Below are 15,952 nucleotides of genomic sequence, written 5' to 3'. Positions count from 1 at the left end.
AAAATAAACCATATACAGGAGTCAAAAATATTTCAATGAAGAACTAATTTAGTAGCAGCTTTATTTAGTATTTCAGTTTTACCATCTTGAATATAACAAGAAAAATATTCTCAGAATTTGTCTCCAGGCAACTCCCCAAATGCAGCAAGCTGAGGAGCAAATGAAATCAGTAAGTGACAATATATAAGCATAAGTACAGGGAGATCTGGTGAAATGTGATTAATTAAAGTGTTTACACATATAAGAATGAAATCCAATGAGTGTAGAAAAGGCAACTAATCAAATAAGTCATTGTTGATAGTTTTAAATAGAAAATTTAAATTAAGATTTAAAACTAAAAATATAATATGACAGCATTCCATTTTCTGTAATGTATAAAAAATCAACTGAATTGAGCCTATAAAAGACAAGAGAAAGAAAAATAAGCCAGGAAGTTAAAGAGATCAAAACACCCAAGAGAAAAAGGAGAAAAGAAGAAAGTTAAATGAAAAAATTACAGTAAAAGCAATATTCATAGAGGTATAAAACCACAATATATCATTGGGTTGCTGGTCAACAAATCTATCAGTGAACTGCTAGCTATTTTTGGATAAGTAAGATTTACACATTTTGGATCTCAAATTCATAAAAAATGAATTTAAAAATTCTTCTCCTTTCAAAGTGTATGCCATTTGAATATCTTACATTTCAAAATGTAAGAGTAGGAAACCTGTAGTAACAAAAATAAAGTTGGTCTCCAAGACCGAGGGTGTCATGATGAGGAGAAATAGGGATTTGAGGGGAAAATCAGGTCAGTGTTATGACAAAGAATCTACAACTAAGTAAAGCTGAGCAACCCTTGGATAGACACACAAATCTGCAAACTGAATAGAGCTGTCCAATAAAAATGATCAAAAGTAGAACTAGAGACATCTCAATAAAAATAAATTTTTTCTAAGTAAAATTAGAGAAAAGTACCTACAAAGACCCAAGGATAAGATTTGGAGCATTTCCTGTCCTGTCCCATTCCAAACCTATAAAGTCTTGGTTTAAAAAAAACATGCAAAGCAAGACATGTCACATAATGAAGGACAGATAAGGGATGATTATTCTTATCCACCTGTGATGTTTAGAGACATAACAATGGACAGGCAGTATTGAAAAACAAGGAAGTAAACAATACCAAGTATCATATAATTTCAATTCTTTATTACAAAACTTGGTGTACTAGACAGTGGAATGTATATAGAGATAACCTAAAGTGACAAAAGGGACTGTGGGGGGGGTGTTCTTGAGCAAATTGGTGGGGGTAAAATGCAGTAATTTTATAAATAAATTCCAATTATTTTAACATTATTAAAACCATGTTACCCAAACCATAACCAAAATCATGGTGCATACATATATATTATCCCTAAAATGAAACATAAAGTATATTGTCAATGGAAGATTAAAGAACTACATTGAGAATTAGCACAAGACTGGATCTAGAAGGAATTCTTCCAAGTTAATGCCAAACTCCCCAAGAGGGATACTTCTGACTTAAGGGCACATTAAATGTATTCTATAATAATAATAAAAATTAAACCTATTAGACAGAAAGAAAAAGCAAAACTATTTATGATATATTGTTAAATTTAAATGAATATTACAAACAAAGATACAAAGTCTTGTTTTCCATGATAACCAGAGTAGCAGTGAGACAAATAGCAATGAACAATTTGGAAGAGTCAAAAAAACAAGCAAGATATTTAGAATGGAATGTGGATTGAGAGAATTTGAATGGAACCTTTCTGAAGGCTTAAGGAGCAAAGCTATTGATTAGCTGTAGAGTTTAAATGTGTGTGTTAGAAAAGGCTGAATGTTTCCAGTAAAGGAAAAGACAATTGAAGCTTAAACTGAATGTTTTCCATTTACAGGATATAGTCTCCACACTGATCTGACTTGCTCTGTTCTAGAAGCTGACAACTAACATTAACAGGGTTCATGTACTCTGGTGTCTCACTTGGCAATATCTGTGCTCCATAACTGAAGGTCACAGCTCTTGTTGATTGACCTACTCCTACCTTTTCTGCCATGATCCACCCTTCAATAGGTCACCTCTCAGAGCTTGAGGAAGTAATGGTTTCTCTTGCTTTCTTACAGTCTACAGGATCCTGCAGCTTCTCCATGGTTCCATGTTTTTGTTCACCTGGACCACAGGTTTGCAGTCTCCTTATTAAAGTTTTCTCTACTAAAAACCTGCTTGGAGTATTTCCCACATATATTGACTACTATCCAATGTAAAAACATTTTTAAATTAATATGGACAGGGGGAAAATTAAAAAATAAAAATTTAAATGGGTACCGGAGAGATGCCTTGCATGCAGAAGGACGGTGGTTTGAATCCTGAGCCTGCCAGGAGCAATTTCTGAGGTTAGAGCCAGGAGTAACCCCTGAGCGCTTCCGTGTGTGACCCAAAAACTACAACCACAAAAAAATTTAAACAAGGAGAAAAACCAAGTATGTCCAATAGAAACAATAAGTGATATGATAGAAAATAATGAAAGTGACACAGAGTGAGATATTATTTATGTGTGTTGTTAATAAAAGATTTGCATGGTAATTACAGCCACATGACACTACAATTTTCAATGTATGCATTGAAAATACAAATACCATCTTGAATTTCTAACAAGGAATACGATGGATTGAAGTGGTAGAAATGAAAATATAACTGAAATATTTATTTCCTAAGAAAATATTTAAAGCAAATATGTAATACATTAACATTTGTTCATAGTTTGGGTGGTAAGAGTGTGGGAGTTTTAAAACTTCCTGCAATGTTCTGTGTCTGAACTATATTGTATTGAAAAAAATCTTTTATTCCAAATCAGAACTGCTTAGTTATTATTCAAACCTAGTGTGACTTGATTGGTATCCATTTTATATGACCTATACTATTATGCTTTGATGAAAAAAACTTAGAATGTCACAAGCCTAGTAATAAAGATTTTTCTTGGCGTGAGTTAATAAACACCTTTGTTGTGTTACTATTGACATATAAAATGTCATCTTTAAGGGCCTATTAACATTTCAGTTGCAGTGTTGTTTAAAAAGAACTGAAAAGGCAGTCTCAGCTCTCAAAGATAAAATTATAATGAAAATTGAATAGGCCTAGATGGTATTAATTAAATAAGAAAAGACAGTTACAATAAAATAGCCTTGCAGCAATATTATACTGTGAATTCTTAAAACCAGCCGTGGACACATCAACATAAAGTAACACAATGATTTAGCATTTTGAGAAAATACAAGCTGACTCTTACTGACAATGCTGTATTTTAATAAAACAAGATGGATTCTAATGGCTATCTTTTTCAGAAATAATTATATTATTTACATTTTTCATTTTGTCAGTAGAGACATGAAAATGTAATTCAAATTTTTCTGCAATCATCATAGGACCTTTTCCTCAGACATAATATTTTGTTATGTTCTAAGAAAAGTAATATATAATATAAATTAGTATAGCATTAAATTTAGAATAGTAAAAATATTTAATTCAAGATTCTAATAATTTATCCATTTTCCATTTTCATTTTTATGGTCTTAAAAATAGACCTCACTGAGGACTCAGGTCTAAGAAGAAGACATAAAAGCCAATTGATAAACTAGTACATAATAGAGAATACTTTCAACTAGTAGAGGACTCATTTTTACCAAGTTGTGGATTATACAAAAATCTTTAAGTTTCTTTTTTTCTACCAAGATCTCAAATTTTTCTACTCACCTCTACTGCCAGTCATATTTCAATTCTGAGTAGGATGATTAAAAAGGAAAAAAATCTCACTTCAAACCACGTTTGACATTATAGTATTATGGATAATTTTTCTTGCAGAGAAGGGTATTACTACAGAATAAAATGGAATTCAGAGACTGCATAAACTTATTCTTGATACCATTGTTCCCAAAAGTACTGAGAAAAGATTGACTCTAAAGTGTTTAATCAACCATCTAGTGAATAATGAAATGCACGACACTCTCAAATAGGAGGAAAGAAAAGATCTATAACTATCTCTGCATGGGTCAAGAAGTTTTAGTGCATTATCTTATTTTATCTTATCTATAATATTAAAGTAATTTTACAGTACAGAAAGTGAGACTCAAAGATATTCAATACTTTGGGTTCAGAGGGCAAAGCCTTGGCTCTCTATGTGGCCAACTTGGTCAAATGTGAACACCCCATATTATGTCCCAAATAGCACCAGGTATGATCCCTGAGCACAAAGCCAGGAGTACGCTCTGAGCACAGCTGGGTATGGCAAAAAAGTTACAAAGTTGCACAATAATGTGTTCTTGGCTATTCAGCAATGAAGTTCTCAATCTAGGATTCTATTACTAAGAGTTTGGGCTCTAAACCCAATTAAAGGAATAAATAGAATTTAGAATTTTTTTATTTCTCCTACTCTTACTTGTCATTTTCTGATATAATATTGGGGCCATTTCTTGAATTAAGATGCTCAAGCATTCTGTTACAATGCTTGTCAAAAGGTGTACACTTTGATTGTGATGTTTATACACATTCTGGCTGTAGTGATTACTAGGGGGTCACACATACTCCTTGTTGCACACCTAGAGATATGCAGTTTCACATTTTCAGTTATACTGCTCTCTAGGAGTTGAATAATTTGGTTTTGATGCTTGCACAGAGCCTGTTTTTTTTTATTTAAACAACTTTATTACATACTTGATTGTGTTTGGGTTTCAGTCATGTAAAGAACACCACCCATCACCAGTGCAACTTTCCCATCACCAATGTCCCAAATCTCCCTCCTCCCCACCCAACCCCTGCCTGTACTCTAGACAGGCTTTCTATTTCCCTCGTACATTCTCATTATTAGGATAGTTCAAAACGTAGTTATTTCTCTAACTAAACTCATCCCTGTTTGTGGTGAGCTTCATGAGGTGAGCTGTAACTTCCAGCTTTTTTCTCTTTTGTATCTTAAAGACATTATTGAAAGAATGTCTTTCATTTTTTTTTTTTTTGGTTTTTCGGGCCACACCCGTTAGATGCTCAGGGGATACTCCTGGCTACGCGTTCAGAAATTGCCCCTGGCTTGGGGGGACCATATGGGACGCCGGGGGATCGAACCGTGGTCCTTTCCTTGGCTAGCGCTTGCAAGGCAGACACCTTATCTCTAGCGCCACCTCGCCGGCCCCAATTTTTCTTAAAACCCATAGATGAGTGAGACCATTCTGCGTCTTTCTCTCTCTCTGACTTATTTCACTCAGCATAATAGATGAAGTCATAAAATTTTTCTATACATGGATGTACACAGTCTGGTTTTAGTAATCACTAGGGATTACTCATCATTTTTAGTTGCAGTGCTCCACAGCTCACAAATATTAACTACATTCAAATAGCTGCAATGCTTAAAAATATACCTTGCTGTTTAGCAAGGTACACATACACACTTGAAGTAGCACTAGGGATGCCAGTCAGGAGAGCTTCGGGGATCACTCTCAGTGTAACTAGAAATAAAAGTGAGGCATGGCCTCATGCTTGCTACAGCTTCACGTTTTTTCTATCCCCCCAGATCCTGGTGGTATTGACTTTTAAAATGGAATCAATACTTGCATGTCATTCTCTTTCTATATACCAAGAACACTTTTATCAAAACCTAAAATCATTGCATTCAGGTAAAGAAAAATTCAGATAAAAAATTTCCTTCAGACCCTTCAGAATAGAGTGATACTTTCTCAAAAATTAAAGCTAAACTTTAGGATAGACTTCTAAAAAAGGCAAAACAGATAATGCAAATGTAATATTTTATTATGTTTTCCTACCAGAAAGTTAAGAGGAAAAAGACTCTGTTTGTCTTAAGACACAGTAGTTTTTAAAAAATTTATGGTTTTAAAAAAATTCAACCAACTTAACTATAGAGTAAAGACAAAGTATACATTTGTATAGTATCATGACATGAATCAGAAAATAATATTCAAACAATCTACTTATAAAATAAAAAGTCTAATGTCCAGGTGTCTGGGTGAGGCCTTTCTTGGAACTGTGCCTTCAGCCCTTCCGCAGGGACCCTTCTGCTGGCAGGTCTGAAGAAGGGTAGTAGCATCCAAATAATTTCACAGGCAGTCAGTTAAAGTTTCTTTGAAATCAGCTTGCTTTATTCCCCCAAGGCTTTTTCTCTGCCATGTGCAGACACTGCGCCATGTCTGCCTAACTCATCTCTTTCTCTCATGAGCTCTCTCTGTCTCCCTTTCTGCTGCTCTTCATGCTTCCTTGCTGCCTCCCTCCCTCTTTCTCTCCAGGCAACACCTTTTATTCTTTATTCAAAACTTCAGACCCCTCCAGGTGTATGTGGGTCTGACCATCCAAGTGAGATTAACATAGTGCTTTGGGAGATGGTTTCCTTACAAGTCTTTTCAAAAAGTTTTCTCATGGAGCATAGAAGGAAAGAAGAGAAACTCAAGACAGAATTCTATGTCTTCTGTAACCAGAGTTATTTTTAATCTATGTTAAATAATAAGTTTTATCATAAGGCCCAATTTTAATATATTTCCATAATTAAAACAAGTTGAAAATTATTCTTTTGGTTTAACTCACTTTAAAAAAAATAAAAAATAAGAGCTAAGTTTAGAAAACAGACTCTTTCAAACTTGCAAAGCTACTTAGGATTGAGCCAGAACAAAAATTACGGCACCCTCTCCAGTATTGCTACTACAGTTTGTTTACAATTAAAGGCTACCAATTAATTATAATCATATTGTATAGTATAAATAATATAGCAACAGTATAATGTGGTTCTAAGCACTGATGTTTGTATTTTGTTTTTTTGGGGGGGATTTGTGTCACTCCTTTCAGTGCTCAAGGCATACTCTGGCTCTGTGCTCAGGACACATTCCAGATAGTGCTCAAGATAGTATGCTCTTGAGTGGGGACAAAACCTGGGTCTGTATAGCTGTATGCAAAGCAAGTACTTTAGCTCAACTACTAATGTTCTGGTCTCCAACATAATGCTTTTGCATAGTCTCATTTGTGTTTTAATACCATCTTTCTTTAAAAAATACTGAGCAACACTCAGTGAATAAGTGATTGAACATGAGATAGATATATACATTGTTAGCAGTCTCCTATGTTCATACATTTAAACCTCTGAATATCTGCCCTGCATCTTCTAGGGATTAACCTCAAGATTATGTCTCACACAGGATATTTCAAATATTGTTTCTAAAATTTTAATTATTTCCATGAATTTCTTGTTGGAAAGGGTAAATACTTATAACTTTGCTGAAAATTGCAGAATACACACTATCTCTCTCTCACTCACTAGTAAATGGAGTCTGTTTTTGTGGAACCATGAAGTTCTATGGATCAAATTTGGACTTCTACATTTAGTTTTCTCTCCAGCCAAGATCTGGAGATAATTGTAAAGATAACTGTGAAACATTTGCAAACATAGGCAACTATCAAAATCCTTTCATTATCCAATGAGAAGAAAACCCACTTTTAATAGTCTTCTCAAGTTTCAAAACCTGATTCAATTAAAATTAACAGGCCGTTTTCTTCCGGCATTTATAATGATTTTAAATGTATTCATCAGTCCCATGTTTTGCAGAAAAAGCAGCATGCCACTCTTCTTCGCCATTGACAGATTATAGAAAGAATAAAGGCAAGAGTTTCCTTTTCTTTCAGTAGCATTTTGGAGATGTTTCACATATGCCTCTTCAGCTGCAAGTGGTGATTTCTTGAAGGGTTCGTAGATTTTGAAAAGTACTCACAGTACTAAAATACCTCAAATACTCTTTTAGGTTTCTTTCTAAGATGTTGCTCACCCAACACATACATGCAGGCACATTCTAAATACAGGCACTCCATTTGGTCTTGCTACCACTCTGACCTTCCAAGTGATATTTTAAGCACTCTTAATTTTGTTTTCTACTTATTCTGATGGAAAATAAATGCTGACTTAAGTGTAAAAGATTTTATAAACTTGGGCCTGGAGAGATAGCACAGCAGTGTTTGCCTTGCAAGCAGCCGATCCAGGACCTAAGGTGGTTGGTTCGAATCCTGGTGTCCCATATGGTCCCCTGTGCCTGCCAGGAGCTATTTCTGAGCAGATAGCCAGGAGTAACCCCTGAGCACCGTCGGGTGTGGCCCAAAAACAAAAAAAAATTATAAACTGTAATTCTCTATTTAAATGTAGTGAATCAAATTACATTTAAATAATACTGGCTGGGGTGGGGCAAGGCAAAAAAATAATATCAGCTGATACTGGCTACAATCAACCACACCTTCTCACTGTAAATATTTATCCATCCATTTCCACATGTCTCTACTGTCAAACTTTTAATTTTGTGCCTTCACTATTAACTTACTTTCAGTTAGACAACTCAGTAATATTCCCATGGAACTTTATTCTGTAGTTGATTGTCTTAAATTTAACTTAAACGCTAAATAAGGATTCTTTTCTAGATTTTACTGTTTCCCTTTATTTTTACCTAAAGTTTTTACTTAAATTCTATAGCAAACCATGCAAAAATCTTGAAGGACATGCATTTCAACTCCTCTTCTGATGAGAGAAAATGACTTAAGAGTGCATGGTGTTACTATTTGTTTACTATTTGTCTTAGAAATATTTACTATTCGTCTTAGATACTATTTGTCTTAGAAATTCCAACTTATTCACTTTATCACTATTAAGTATCCACCTTAAAAATGTTGCTTTCCTAAAAGAAAGGCTCTCAAACAAAAATTGGGTGAAAGCCTTCACTTTATTTTCCTTTTATTTTCTAAAGGTATGGACATCAATAAGGCAAAGAGTTTCCCATTAGTGTCCTAAAAAACTAAGCCATTATAGTAGCACAAAATAGAGTGACCATAACATATTCCATTTATATCAGCAGATTTTGTAAACTAAGAAACACACTCATGGCTCCTCTACTTTGCCATTCAATTATGAATGCACTAAAATAGCAATACCAATATTATGGAATTTCCCCTAAGGGCTACTTCCGTTATTATTTTTATGACATCTATAGACTTAAAGAATTTCCCAATACATATTAAAAATGGAATTACTAAAAGGAAACTTAGGAAAACAATTTCACGTGAAAACATATTGAAGTTATAAAACAAAGCCTTCATGAAACATACAAGCTTATTTTCATTCACTGTATCAAAAGAAAGTGTGGCAAATAATTTTTCTGCAAAACCTATCACAATAAAGTATTCAGACAGTGTTCTTAAATTGTGTTTATCACCTTTTTGAAAAAATTATGGAGAATAGCCTCGAAAACATTATTACCATTCCCTCTTGAACAAAGGCATCACTTTTTCTTTTTCACTTGGTAATAAAATACACCTGTGACTGCACATTTATAAGGTCCTAAGAGGAAGAAAACATACATACTATCTGTAATTATTTTGGCGATCTTTAGGAATCTTATCCATCAAAAATATAAAAGTGGACTTTTTGTAGTGTTAGATTGTTATTCCTGAAATTATGCATTCACCCAACACCCATGGGGTAAATTAATGCACCTTTCATGTGTGTTGAAAATACACACTAAGATCAGAGTGATAGTGCAGTGGTAGGGAAATTGCTTATCATGTGGCATCTCATATTGTCCCCAGATAACTTCCAGAAGTAATTCCTGAGTTCAGAGCTAGGAGCCCTGAGACAGCCAGGTAGGGCTTCCAAACAAAAGAAAAAATTAAAACTCTTAATGAACATTCGGTTAAAGTAAAATTGACAAATAATATCATATTCAAAATGTGCAGTAGAAAAATCAATATTTTTATTCATGTGGAATGGTTATGATGTTCATATTGATACATATTTTTAAATATTTCTATTGAGATTCTGTGGTTTACAATGCTATTAATAATGGTTTCAACTGTGGTGGTGGAGGTTAGGGAAAGGAACATTAGTACAATAGTAAAGGTAATTGATTCATGACATAGAAGCAGACTGGAAGGAAAACTGGAGACATTGGTAGAAGGTAGTGGACACTGGCAAAGGGATTGGTGTTTGATCATTGCAACCTGAAAGTCAATCACATATATTTGCAACTTTATAATTCATGGTGATTCAATCAAAACTACATTTTTAAAACAATAATTTCTTATGTACATTCAATATGATGCTTATCACCAGTGTACCGTTTCCCTCTCCCAACTCCTCCACATTCCTCCTAGTCAAGAAACCACTCACTTTGCCAACAGCCCAATTTTATGGATCTACTTTCTTGGGGTCAGATAAAGGAATATGTACAGAAAGTAAGTCACTTTTCTTGTATGGGGGGTCACTGTTTTGAAATACTAGCACCATATAGCCAACCTCCCAATCATTTCCAGAAATCACTCCTAAGAACAGAGCAAGAAATATCATCTAAACATCACCAAAATAAAGAAAAACCTGTTTTGTTAATAAATATAAATTATAAAGTTCAATATTAAGAATAGTCACCATGCTGACATTAAATTCCCTGAATTTAATAATCTTGTAACTGAAATTTTGTGCCTTTTGACAAATATTTTCCTCTTTTCTATGCTTCTTATAATCCTAGTTTTTATCCCTTATTGTTTGGAAACAATGGTAGCATCTAATTATATTGCCTCAAATAGTTTACAATTATTCACTTTCTTGCTTTCTAATTAAAAGCATCCTACTGGGTAGGGGGCAATATCTCATTATGATTTTTATCTTGATGATATGTATTGATGTTAAATACATTTCATGTACTTTATTCTTTTGGCAATTTCATTAGAAAATATTAATTCCAGTATTCTGCCAACTTTTTCCAATTTGGTGGGATTTTATTATTAAATTACTTAGATGTTTTGGAAATTACAAGTTTGGATTTTGGAGTTGTTTTCACCAGAGTTAATCCTGTGGTGTTGGGGGAGGGGAAAGAAGCAGCACTAGGGATCAGACCAAGAACAACCATATGCAAAATATATATTATAGCTCTTTGAGCCATGTGCCCAGCCTGATTTTTAAATATCTTATTATAAATGATGCCTCTTCACTCGTCAGTTGTTTCCTTTGCAATATAAAAACATGTGGTTTATAATTCCAAGTTATTTTTATTGGACTCCTGCATTTTGTATCTAAGAAGTAATTGCCAAAAGGAATGCAAAGGAGACTTTTTACTGTTTTATTTCATAAAGTTTACATTTTCAATTTTTTTTATAAAATCTTTATTTCGGACCATAATTACAAACATTATTGTAGTTGGGTTTCAGTCATAAAAAGAATGCTCTCCTTCACCAGTGCTTTCCCTCCACCAATGCCCTCCTCTCTCCTCCCCCACCCCTGCCTGTATTTGAGACAAACATTCAACTTCTCCCATTCATTAACATTGTCATGCTAGTTATTAGTATAGTTATTTTCTAACAGCATTCACCACTCTTTGTATTGAGCTTCATATGTGAGCTGGTCCTTTCGACACTCACCTCCAAGCTATGTGCAGCAACCCCACCCCCTCCACCAACAGCCCAGACCTCGTGGACAACCACCCAAGTCCTCTGGCCAGGTCAGTAACACTCCCCATTCTGCCAACCACCCAGACCTCAAGAAGAAAATATTGAAAAAGAGCCTTAAAGCAAATGATCAGACAATGGAAATTTACTCAAAGAATGGGAACAGATGAAAATAGAAGTCTTTGATAAGTTAAATAGAAACAACATAAGAATCATTGGAGACCCAGGAAGAAAATTCCCAGGAAGAGTCAACAGTCAAGGACATCATTGCAGAGAAACTCCCAGAGATAAGGACTGCATGCAAACAAATCCTGCATGCCTGAAAAATAACAGCTAGATGAGACCCTAAGAAAAGCACCCCATGACACGTCCTAGTCACAATGACAAATCCCACAAATAGGGATAGAATACTGAAAGCAACAAAATTAAAAAGGAAAATTACATTCAAAGGAGCATTCTTAAGATTTACAGCAGACCTGTCACAAGAAACCCTCAAGGCCAGAAGGCAGTGGTGGCATATAGTGACAAAATTCAAAAAAAATGAATGCTTCCCTAGAATACTGCACTCAGCAAGACTCACTTTAAGGTTTGAAGGAAGTATACATTGCTTCACAGATAAACAGCAGCTTAGATACTTTACAGATTCAAAAACAGCATAAAAAGAAAAACTGAAAGGTCTCCTTTAAAACAAGACTGGCAAACATAGACACAAAACAACACAAAGATGGAGTACATCCCATGACAATTAACTCTCTCAATGTCAATGGACTTAATGCACCTTTTAAGAGACATAGAGTAGCTAAATGGATCAAAAAGCTGAATACAACCTTCTGCTGACTCAGAAAAGTTGTAAGGGACAAAGATGGAATTTCATACTAATCAAGGGATATGTGCAAAAGGAAGAAATCACACTCCTAAACATATATGCACCCAATGAGGGACTAGCAAAATATCTAATACAGTTATTGACAAATTTGAAAGAAGATATCAATAGTAACACAGTAATTGTAGACCTCAACACTGCTCTGTCACCACTAGATAGGTCAACCAGACTGAAACCCAACAAAAATATACTAGACCTGAAAAGAGAAATGGAAGAGGCCTTGTGTATGTGTATATATATAGTGCCCTATATATAGGGATATATACAGAGATATATACAGGAATATAGTATATATAGGGATCTATAGTATATATAGAGATATATATAGGGCACTATATCCCCAGAAACATTCTTCTCCAATGTACATGAGTCATACTCTAGGATACACCACATGCTGGCACATAAAATATACCTCCATAAAATCAAGAGGGTAGACATTCTGCAGGCTACCTTCGCTGATCACAAGGCTCTGAAATTATTTAAATATCTTTATTTAAACACCATGATTACAATGACTGTAGTTGGGTTTCAGTCACAAATATTTAAAAAAAACATACAAATACTGACATATTAAAGTTAGAGAAAGGGGGTAGCAGTAACAAAAAATATCTGCAAATCTTGTGAATGCTGTCTCACCAAATAAGATCACACATAATGGTTGGTCTCATTTTCATTTCTTAGTAACCAGAGAAGAGAAGGGGTGAGATATTAAGGGATGAACTGAACTGATATGAACTATTATGTACCATATGGTCTAGATGTCTGACCATTGTAAGTCTTCAGCTATGTTAAGGTTGTTGTGGACTATGTTATGTGTAGTACCATATAGTAACTCTGCTCCAAATAGGCAGTAATATTCACTGAATACAAAGTATCACTTTTGTGTGTAGTCTTGTAGATTTCTTGTATGGCAGGATCAATAAAGAAATAAAAGGCAAGGCTCTGAAATAAAATGTGAACTACAAACAGACACAGAAGAAAAACCTTAACACCAGGAAATTATACAGCCTACTACTAAACGACCATTGGGTCAGAGATGAAATCAAAATAGAAAATCAAAAGATTCCTGGAAAAATGACAATGAAGACACACATTACTAGAATCTATGGGACACAGCAAAAATGGTACTGATAGGAAAATTTATAGCTTTTCCAGAACACATCAGGAAGGAAGAAGGGGCCTATTTGAATTGCTTAGTGACATAGCAAATAAAATTAGAAAATGATCAACAAAAATAGGTGCATATAAGGAAATGACAAAGATTAGAGCAGAAATCAATGAAGTGGAAATCCAAAAAACAATCCTAAAGATCAAAGAAAGCAGAAGTTAATTCTTTGAAAAAATGGAACAAAAATTTGAACAAATTGATAAATCAATGGTAAAACTCACAAAGAAAGAGAAACATGATAAACTGGATTAGAAATGAAAATGGGCAGACATATTTGCAATAATTCTCAGAAACAAAAGAGAGGAGGGCTGGAAGGTCCAGCTCACTACATAAAGCTCACCACAAAGTGATGAGTGTAGTTAGAGAAATAACTACATTGAGTACTCTCAAAACAAAGTGAATGAATGAGGGAAGTAGAAAGACTGTCTAGAGTACAGGTGGGGGTGGGGTGGGGAGGATGGAGATTTGTGACATTTGTGATGAGAATGTTGCACTGGTTTGGGGGGGTGTTCTTTATATGACCGAAACCCAAGTACAGTCATATTTGTAATCACTGTATTTAAATAAATATATTAATAAAAATTAGATTTTTGGATCACACACAAAAATGAAAATGGGGAATTCACTAAGATATTGCAGAGATTCAAAGGGTAATCAGAGATATCCATAGTTTTCTGGTGCATAAGACAACTGGGCATATAAGACAACTCCCTACTTTTCCTGTTAAAATATAGGGTTTGGACTATATTTGCTGTATAAGACTACCTCTCTTTTAACTCACACCAAATGGAAATTAAAAAGTAAGAGAAAACGAGTAGAACCCTTAAAGGTTAACTGTACATATTTATTTTTATTTATTTATTTATTTTTACTAAACTAAACTCACAAATGCTCACCACTTACTTATTTTTGAGAACGATTGGTCATGTAAGAGCACCAGAGATCAAGGATATACACTCTTCTCTAGATAAATAATAAAGGCTTGGAAAATGTTCCTAGACTTGATTATATTTGACAGTTCTATGCCTTTTTATCCTTTTTTTGTCCCCCAATTCACAATACAGACCAGGAACTATCATAACAAAATGTGACTGAATGAGGGAAGTAAAAAGCCTGTCTAGAGTACAGGCCTCTGTGGGGTGGGGAGGAAGGACATTTGAGATATTAGTCATGAGAATGTTGCACTGGTGAAGGATTATATATATATATATACATATATATTAAAATAAAATAAAGAAAAGTTAAGATAAGGCCTCCCAATTCTTTTTTTTTTTTTTTTTGGTTTTTGGGCCACACCCGGTGACGCTCAGGGGTTACTCCTGGCTATGCGCTCAGAAGTTGCTCCTGGCTTGGGGGACCATATGGGACACCGGGGGATCGAACCGCGGTCCATCCTAGGCTAGCACAGGTAAGGCAGGCACCTTACCTTTAGCGCCACCGCCCGGCCCCCAGGCCTCCCAATTCTTACCGCAGGCTGTGTTCTTTACACTGACTGTATAGAAAGAGGAGGTACAGTAAATGCAACCCACAAACAGTATATATTTTATAAAACTATATTTTGGAGTGCCAACAATCATTTTATATTTGTCATTTGTAGTGAGGGACTGTCATTTTTTATTTTAATCTACATTGGGAACAGAGGATGTGAGTTACTGAGCACTGCATCCCATCCAGACTCAAGGTGTCATTGCTAGTATGCGGCTTTCTGGTGCTTAGTCCTCTGGTCAGCTTTTATGAAACACAGAGGAGTTTCTGTCTCCCTGTAGCTGTCCTATTAATCACTGCAGCCCAGTCAGATGCTCTGTGTGCCCTGAAATAGTAATCAGGACAGAGGAGTCGGTAATGATGTCTTGCAGCTTCATGGCATGCAGTGGGAAGATAGGGGCAGATCCTTAGTCCCTGAAGATGGAGTAAAGATCACTAGTCCCTGAAGATGGAGTAAGTTTCATCAACAAAATTCTGGCAAATAGGATCCATTGCTTCATCAAGAAGTTCATTCACCACGACCAAGAACGTTTCATCCCAGGAATGCAAGCATGGTTTACCATAAGTAAATTAATCAACATAAAACACTATATGACAAAAAGAAAAAAATCATATGATCATATTAATAGATGCAGAGAAAGCATTCGATAAGTTACAGCAGTCATTCTTGATAAAAAAAAACTCATCAAGATGGGAAAGGAAGGAACTTTTCTCGATATAGTCAAGGCCATCTACCAAAAGCCAATGGCAAATTTATTCTCAATGGAGATGAACTAGATAACTTTCCTCTACAATCCGGTAAATGCAAGGCTGTCCTCTCTCACCACTCCTATTCAACATAGTATTGGAAGTACTTGCACTAGAGATTAAGCAAGACAAATATATAAAAGGCATCCAGATAGGAAAGAAAGAATTCAAGCTCTCACTGTTTGCAGAAGACATGATACTATATTTA

At 34.9% G+C, this 15,952-nt stretch overlaps 1 pseudogene; it reads left to right on the top strand.

The window, feature by feature from the left end:
• Positions 1-14,963: 14,963 nt before the first annotated feature.
• LOC125999891 (uncharacterized) lies at positions 14,964-15,087 on the top strand (annotated as a pseudogene).
• Positions 15,088-15,952: the final 865 nt, after the last annotated feature.

Source organism: Suncus etruscus, chromosome X, assembly GCF_024139225.1.
Source record: "Suncus etruscus isolate mSunEtr1 chromosome X, mSunEtr1.pri.cur, whole genome shotgun sequence".
Classification (NCBI taxonomy): Eukaryota; Metazoa; Chordata; class Mammalia; order Eulipotyphla; family Soricidae; genus Suncus; species Suncus etruscus.
The sequence above is the reverse complement of the archived record's forward strand: the minus strand, read 5'-3'. Positions and strand labels throughout refer to the sequence as shown.